The sequence below is a fragment of the Mastomys coucha genome, unplaced genomic scaffold, assembly GCF_008632895.1.
Source record: "Mastomys coucha isolate ucsf_1 unplaced genomic scaffold, UCSF_Mcou_1 pScaffold1, whole genome shotgun sequence".
Classification (NCBI taxonomy): domain Eukaryota; kingdom Metazoa; phylum Chordata; class Mammalia; order Rodentia; family Muridae; genus Mastomys; species Mastomys coucha.
Window position 1 is genome coordinate 39,828,175 of NW_022196891.1, and position 9,321 is coordinate 39,837,495.

Consider the following 9,321-nt stretch of genomic DNA (forward strand, 5'->3'; position numbering starts at 1 on the left):
TCTCCAGTTGCTTCATCAGCTAAGCCTTATGGTAATGTTAAATTTAGTTAATCACAATCACATCATTTTATAGTATTAAATATGTTTTACTAATTTATTAATATTATTTTAATAAAATAAATATTATTTCAGTGACCTATTAATATTAAAACAGATACTTTTTTCCAAATGTGCCTAAACAGCATCTTTTTAAGTCTATGAGTTATAGGCATTCTTCTAGAATATTTAATTTACAACTTTTATTAAAAATACCAACAAACCTTATCTAGCACATGTTAGTTTTGCAATGATTCTTATAGCCCCCAACACAAACTTCTTTTTTTTTTTACTATTTTTATTAGATATTTTCTTTATTTACATGTCATATGATTTCTCTTTTCCCAGTTTCCCCTCCCCCAAAAAAACAAGAACAAACCCCTGTTCCCTCCCTCCTACCCCTGCTCGCTACCCCACCCTCTCCTGCTTACTGGCCCTAGTATTTCCCTACACTGGGGCACAGAACCTTCCCAGGGCCAAGGGCCTCTCCTGACAGTACCTGGATAATACAGTGGAGGCTCACAGCCATCCATTGAACTGAGTACAGAGCTCCCAATGAAGGAGTTAGAGAAAAGACCGAAGGAGCTGAAGGGTTTGCAGCCCCATAGGACAAACAGCAATATGAACTAACTAGTATCCTCAGAGCTCCCAGGGACTCAACCACCAACCAAGGAGTATGCATAGTGGGACTGATTGCTCCGGCAACACAAACTTCTTAAACCCTTGGAAATCTCACAGTTCTTATTTTATAAATGAGAAAGCAGGTATCACCTTAAATATGTTGCTCAATGTCACCAAATATTATAAGACAGAGGTAGAATATGAACTCAAGTAATCTCAGTCCACAATATGTTCATCCCACCAAGCTTCACACATGAGGCTCTTCTTGGTGTTATATTATTTCAGTTTAAATGGCTTCATAAAGGAAACTCTGTATAGCTTTAATTCACCTATATGATATGTTGCCTGCACAGTCATCTCGCCAGCAAGAAGACACGCAGACACTAGGATCCTTCTGCAGCAAGCGTTTATTGCCTCATCCAGAGGAAAAAAGGGCCGAGCCAATAATCGGCACTGCTTATATACACCACAGCGCAGCGTGTCCGCCCATGATTGGCTGTTTGCTCATCACACCACGTGACGCCTGGGGATGGGTCGTGACTTGGCGTCTTTCACTCTACGCACATGCGCAAACAGTTGTTTACCAGGAGTCGAGAGCAGATGTAGACACCATCTTGTCAAGGCGAATGCCTCTCCCGCGCTACCACTCTCCACAATGATAGGCTACAAGTTTCAGTTTCATCTGCACCCACCTTGACCGTTTTGAGTGTGTATGAACAATTTCTCTATAGCTGGCTTCCTTCCAATACCTAACTCTAAAAGAATACCTTGGAAAAGAACAAAACTCTTTTTCATACTTTGACAGCAACTCAGCTTCCTGTTACATGAAGAAGAATTTAAGGAAGATTGATTAGAATTATCTCCATCTCCAGCTAACTGAACCTAGATATAATTTTCCTATACTTTATGAATAACAGATTCAAATTTAATTTTTATTAAAGAAAAGTCAGATCTCTTTTCCCATTTTGTGAAAAAGTAAAACTACTAAGAGCATACCAGATAAGTAGAAAGTTTGATCACAACCACAAGATTAAAACTGGATGTCTCAGCTTCAAAAGAACAAAATTCCTTGTATTTTAAATTTTACAAGAAAGAGATATAGATTTTAAAGACAGCATGGGTGATATGAATGACATAGCAGAGTTATTCTCTCTACATTATTCATTCCAAGCATTACCAGACATTGGTTCTTTATCTATATGAAACATGGAATTCCATGGTATGTTTTCCCATAATGTTTGACTGCCAAATCCTCATTAGTACTGGTAACTTCATTTTTAGCAACTGCTAATAATATATTGTCATAATTCCCCTTTTGGATCCAACAGAATACTAGAAATAGCTCACATACTTAACACACTGAAGAACTAATCCTTATCTTCACTGGCTGTTGATACCTCTGGAGTCCTCAATTACCAATTCTGAATTTCTTTTGATTGACTGTGACTTCTAACACTCTGAGAACTCTCTGATTGTAAATAGTCCCTCTGAATCATCTAGCATCCCAGTCTCTAGATAACCACACATTTTATTTTTAGACCTTCCTTTCAGCAATTCCACAGCACTAAAGTTAATGGTTTGCTACACCCTTGCCTACCATTAAAAGCAGGAATTGGCACATTTGTCTTTTAACTTTGTGTCTGTTCTACTTTCCATTCTTCTTAAACAGTTGTTCTTTTATAAAGGCTCAGTGGGGATCTGTTCCCCACTGGTGCAATCAAGTGTTGACATCCTCTGGTCTTTTTAGTTCCACATTCAATATATTTATTGGAACAAAATTAGCCTTTGGAACATGCGGTGCATTCTCAGTTTATCTAATGGCAAAATAATGAAAAGCAGAAAATCCCAAATATATTCTTGTATTTTTAACCATTTAATTTTATTGTCTAAGAGATTAAATGTCCTCTGTAGTCTCCTTAACCTTGCATAAGAAAATACCTACCTTATGATACATAACAAGCCTGCCTACCATGAGCTTCAGTCATCTAGCAGAAAGGTAATCAAACTTACAAACAATTATTTACTACATCATGTAATTTTAAGTATGTGGGTGAATAAACATAAAATATTTGTTAATACTACTGATAGCCAATTAAAGATAGATTCAGTGTTAAATGTAAAACTTCTGATAAATAGATTTTGAAATATATATATGATATCAGACACCCCAACACCAAATTTAAAATTCTCACATGATAAGAAAATAATAATGCAGAATGCATAGGTATTTTAAATCAAATTTTTTAAAAAACTGATTATACCACTACAGAATCTTAAGTTTTTCTAAAATTGTATGATTAGATACTGCTTTTTTGTGTCTTTATTTTACAGAAAATCTGGATCACAGAAACAGAACTCTTCAACACTGTTATTTCAGTTGGACTAAATATATTAATACTTTTTTTTTTACTAGATGTTTTCTTTATTTACAATATCTCCTTTCCCAGGTTCCCCTCCAAAAAATAAAAATAAATAAATAAATAAATAAAATAAAAACTAAAACAAACTCTTGTTCCCTCCTCCCTCCCCCTAATACTTTTAAGACTCAATATGTTATTTTCCCAGATAGCTTGTTTTTTATTTCTTGAATATTGGGTCAATTAATGAAATGGACTCTGATTAGAATGTGTGCACTGTACTGAGAATAAATGTCAGTGAACCCTCCTCTTGTGAATTGTAATCTAGATTCAGCTAATAAAGGAGAACCAGGCAAAGGCTATGTCATTGGCTCTATGAGAAATTCACTCACTTTAAAAAAGGCAATAGGGGCCAATTTCATTATAATGAGAGTTTTCTTATTTTTTTAAATTTGTCAGATATTTTCTCTTCAAAAAGGAAAACCTACATGTCTAATTTCTATCATGTGCCACATAGGAAGAAATTGCCACTGTACTATGATATTTTGAATCCTAACGTTTGTGCTCGAAGGGCTATGTACATTATGTTAATTATTCCCACTGAGAAGCTGTACAAAACATTCACACACTTAAAAGAGAATGGTGTAAATATTCTAAAATAGTCTATTTAGCTGACAGTAAATATGACTCAACCACCAAGTTCTACTTTCATAGGAAGAACTACTTCAGGGACTGAGAAACAGAACAGCAAGCCGTCATTTCTTGCTTTTGACTTCTGTGGCAATTCATTGTGTCCATAAAAATGTCCACTGTGAATGATGTTTTAAGCTTCATATGATGGAATGACACACTGAATGAACACGTTTTAAAGAGAGCCGAGTAGACACTTAACCGAAGTTGTTTGCCTTACGTTAGGGGTCACTCAGGAATGTGGATGCTGCTATTGCAAAGCTCAGGGTTTCTCAGCTACCTAAATTCCCCCATGTGGTTTTATTTTACTATGGTAGACTTCCTCTGCTGTTCTAAACTGCTGTGTTGTGATTTTTACACACCAGAAACAGCTGCTGTGCTCACGGATGGGAGATGGAAAAAGTGAGTAAGCAGCTTGCATCAGTATATTAAATATTATGGAAACATTTCAAAGAAAAGATCAAGCCTGTAGCATAAATTAATATTTCAGATGGTAATATCTCAAAGGAAACTTTACACAAGGCTCTTTCAGATATCACAATTGCAAGAAGAATATGAGGGAAAGTACTGATTTTTATCACTTACATCGTGTCGATTCCCAGAATATATAGAATCTTAGGTTTAGAAATACAAATTTCCTGTATCTAAAATCTGAAGAATTATAAATTAGTATTATTTGACAATATCTAGAATAGTGCGCCATTCTGGATAGTTCTTCTAGTTGTAAAAAGCAGAGTTAATTTTAATATCATAGATGTACAGTAATCTAATAAACCAAGTTAAAATAAAGTATGGGCATATGTATGGAGCTAAGAAAACAATGAAGTTGTTAAAGCCTATTCTATCTAATCATTTTATTAACCATTTATTCTAACATTCAAACATGTATATATAAATCCAACAGAAAAGACTAAAGTAAGCAGGCAATTAATGGTGCATGCCCTTAATCACAGCACTCTGGAGGCTGAGGTAGGTACAACTATGTCAGTCTGAGCTTGGCCTGGTCAACAAAATGAGTTCCAGGAGAGTTAACAGGCTGTCAACACAGAGAAACTGTCTAAACACATACAAACAAACAGAACACACAAAGAAAATACAAAAAGGAACAGATATAGTAACACATTAGGCCACTCTTGAAGAAGATAGTATTTCTATCACTACATAAAATTTCATAAAGCATTTGAAAAAGACTAGAAATTATAAATTAGTGGTTTTGACCTGATAAAGCCTCTGGTAATGGCTGTTTACTATCACATTCACAATAATCTGTCTAAATATAAATTTGTGCCAGACGTATACAAGCATCGGTGCAGTAGAAAAGCACAAAGCGTATCCAGGATTTCCTATCAAGGTTCCTGTCAAGGAACAGGGAGCATAGAACATGTATTTTTGTACCTTGAACATTTTCCCTTTTGTTCTGATCTCAGTTTTTCCTGCTAAAGCTTCTCTCACATGTGTGGAAATGTGTGGCTGTCTTCTTTTACAGATGCATTAGCGAAACAATTAAGGCCCAGAAGAAAACCATACCAGAAAGTTGAACTATACAATGTAATGTTTTTACAATGGAGTGAACCTGCTAGGTCACTCCAATGAGGGGGACTGCTGAAAACCCGTATCCTGGAGGTACTTAGATTCTCCAAAGAAAACTCCTATCAATTTTCTTCTACAAAGCAATGATATAATGAGTGCCTAAATGCAACAGTAGTTTACTTTTCTAATATATAGAAGTTATTAACTTTAGAACTATATAATACCAACATCTGGTGCTTGTACCAACTTTTCCTGCAACTAAACCTACGTCTTCTACATATGTGCTTAATATGGGGTGAAGGAGTATAAATGGTTATACATGTAAATTAAAAGAACTTTGATCCAGGTTATCAGGTGAATAAATTAAGCTATGCTGAATATGGGGGCATGTAGTCTTCATTTTAAAAGGTAGAAAATGATATTTCTTTTGAGCATCGGACAGCTTTTACAGAGTATATATATATACTTCATTATATATATATATATATATATATATATATATGTATATATATATATATATATATATATATTTCTTCTATTGCTTGTCTTAAACCTTGCCAGTCCTTTAAACCAGTTATAATTTATTATTGACATTCATAATGGAAGATTTTGTTCATTGTTTCTGCTATCTATTATTACTAGTTAAAGGCAGCCATATAGAAAGCAATATGTAATCATTAAAGTATGGTAACACAGAGACCAGTGGCTCTATCCCAGGTTAAAGAATGTACTTCCTTATCATATTTGCTACTTCTACTCAGGATTTTTGTTGTTTTTAAATACATTTGAGAATATGCAATTAAACTGCATGTTTGAAACCAACAGAAGGAAACATAAATGGTCTATAATATACAAAAAGACTATTAGACGTAAAAAAATTTTCAGTTATGCATCTTAATGTACCATTTTAGCACATGCCAGAATTGAGACTATGAAACGTATGTCCATGTCTGCACCTGTGTGTATGGATGTGAATTTGTCTGTTTTCACCAGTATAAGGATAATTTTTTTTTCTGAACTAAACTACAGAGAATAAATACAGAACTATAAAAGTAACCTTGTTTAATTAATCATCATTCTTAAACTCTTCCAAAAATACTTTCAAAGAATGTGTGTTTGAGATGAGGAAGGACACAACAGGGGTAGAGCCTGCTACATAACAAATGGATACAAGATATAGGAGATAAACAGATGTTTATGAAATAAATGCAAGAGATCTGGACTAAGAGTATATACCTGTCTCTAGCACACCTATCGTCAAAATGGGAGCTGCTCCCACATAATTAACCAAAGAACAGGGAACATATTTTCTTTGAGAATTGCAAACAAACCGATGTTCCTTCAACATTTACCGAAATAACTTTTTATAAACAAATTTTGGGGCAGTGGCTTATCGTCCCTTCTAGTATTGCCTGAAATGTACTATATATTCTAAGCTGGTCTTGAACTCATGCCACCATTCCTGACAAAGGCCCCAAAGTGAAGAAATTATTATAACTACAGGTGCTGCTTATTCCATCTGTTTCAGAAGTTATATTTTTAAGAAAGAAATTATTGTAGTTTAAAAACTAATTCAGTACCATGGCCTTCAATCATTTTGTATTAATTAAACTCCTTCAACATACGCCCAGAAGCAATCCCTGTCCATAGACGTAACTACTTTTATAGCACTGATTATTAGGTGAATCCATTTCAATATGAAAATCAATGAACCATCATTTGCAAAGAATAGTACACACTTAGCCAAAGTCATCAGGACTTACAATAAAAATGTCCCACATAGTTTAAACAAAACTATAAATTAGAAGTATACAATGGTAGTAAGGATTAAAGATTCATGGGAAGCAAGATGACTACCAAATAAATGGAAAAGGTCTCTGTGTCATTATCTTCATTTTTGTCTGTTTTTATAGTAAATTATAAGCAATCCTGTAAAAATTTAATTCTTAAAGTGACAACATATCTTAGTGAGACACAATCACATGGTTAAGTTCCTACTTGTAGAATTACCTAGAAGTTGTACTGCTTTGTTTGGAAAAAGATTGGAAGAAAATTAAATTTCAGCTGTGAGTTCAATTCTATTATCTTTTCTCAAATATAGATTACCTCTCTCCATAATTCAGTTCAATATGTTAAATGAGAGTTAAAAGAATAGCTTTCAAACAAACAAAAATATAGAAATTCAAAGTAGAAGCCTATATAACCTAGACACAGAAAAGCAAACATCATAAATGCAGACAATCTTATCACTCTCAACTTGAATGAAACCCAAACACCAGAAATCAGGACTAAATTATTTAAATAGAAAATGAACATTCTGAATGGCTGTAGTTTTGTCATCTAGTGTTTTTGTTTTTTGTTTTTTAAGAAAGTATACCAACAAAATGTATCTAAGCCAGGCAGTGGTAGCACACACCTTTAATCCCAGCACTTGGGAGGCAGAGACAGACAGATTTCTGAGTTCAAGGCCAGCCTGGCTACAGAGTGAGTTCCAGGACAACCAGGGCTACAAAGAAAAAACACATCTTGAAAAAACAAACAAACAAAAGTATTTAAATTTATATAGGACAGGTGGCCTTGTTGATAAAGTCCTGTAGACTTAGTTCTTCAGAGGCTAAGGCAGGAAGAGCAGATGTTTCTTTTCAGAATAAATTACATAAGCAAACCTTGTCTCAAGGAAAAAAAATGAGTAATACTTTTGAAAAGTACCTTTTTCTTGAGCTTCATATTGTCTGTGAGTTGTATCAAGGGTATTCCAAGCTTTTTGCCTAATACCCACTTATCAGTGAGTACATACCATATGTGTTCTTTTGTGACTGGGTTGCCTCACTCAAGATGATGTTTTCTAGATCCATCCATTTGCCTGTGAATGTCATGCAATAATTGTTTTAACAGCTGAGTAGCACTCCATTTTGTATCCATTCCTCTGCTGTGGGCATCTAGGTTCTTTCCAGCTTCTGTCTATTAGAAGAAGGAAGACCAAAGTGTGGATGCTTCAGTCCTACTTAGAAGTGGAAACAAAACAATCATGGGAGATAGCAGGCAGGAGGGACTTGGGAAGAAAAGAAGAGAAGGAGGGAAAAAGGGGGCAGAAGCAGGTATGGGAGAAGATGGGTAGACACAGACAGAGTCAGGAAATTGATCAGAGGTGTGTAGCAATGAGATGATGGCGAAATTCATCAGAAAGTCTCAGATTCCAGGAAAGCAAGAGGCTCCCAGGATGCAACAGAGATGACATTAGCTGAAATATTCAACAAAGGGGAAGGAGAACCTGTAGAGAACATATCCAGAGGTCAGGCAAGACTCCCTGACCCCCGTTTAGGGATGAGGCCACCCACCCATCTCCAAAATTTTAAACCAAAATTGCTCCTATCTAAAGGAAATACAGAGACAAAGAGTAGAGCAGAGACTGAAGGAAAGGCCATCCAGAGAGTGCCCCATCTGGGGATCCATCCTATCTGCAGACACCAAACCCAAACACTGTTGCTGATGCCAAGAAATGCTTGCTGATAGGAGCCTGATACAGCTGTCTCCTGAGAGGCCCTGCCAAAGCCTAACCAATACAGATGTGTTTGCTTGCTGCGAACCATTGAATTGAGCACATGGAATCCAATGGAGGAGTTAGGAGAAGGACTGAAGGAGCTGAATGGGGTATAAAACCCCATAGAAAGAATAATCATACCAACCAATCAGAACTCCCAGGGCTCCCAGGAATTAAACCAGCAACCGAAGAGTAGGGGAATGCTAGGGCGGTGAGAGGGGACTAGGGTGTGTGTGTGTGAGGAGCACTCTCATAGAAGCAGGGGAATAGATGATGGGATAGGGAGTTTGTAGAGGGGAAACCAGGATAGGGGATAACATTTGAAATAGAAAGAAATAAAATATCCAATAAAAAAAATTTTACGTTACCTTTCACAGTTATTGATTCCTGTCGTATTATAATTGGTCTACTCTGGGAGAGCTCTTATATTAAAAGATACTTTTTTTAGAACAATTTTTATTTATAGATACCTTGGGGAACTCATTTTCTTTATTCCTATGGAGAGTAAAGGATGTGTGGTTTTTTTTTTTTTTTTTTTTTTTTTTT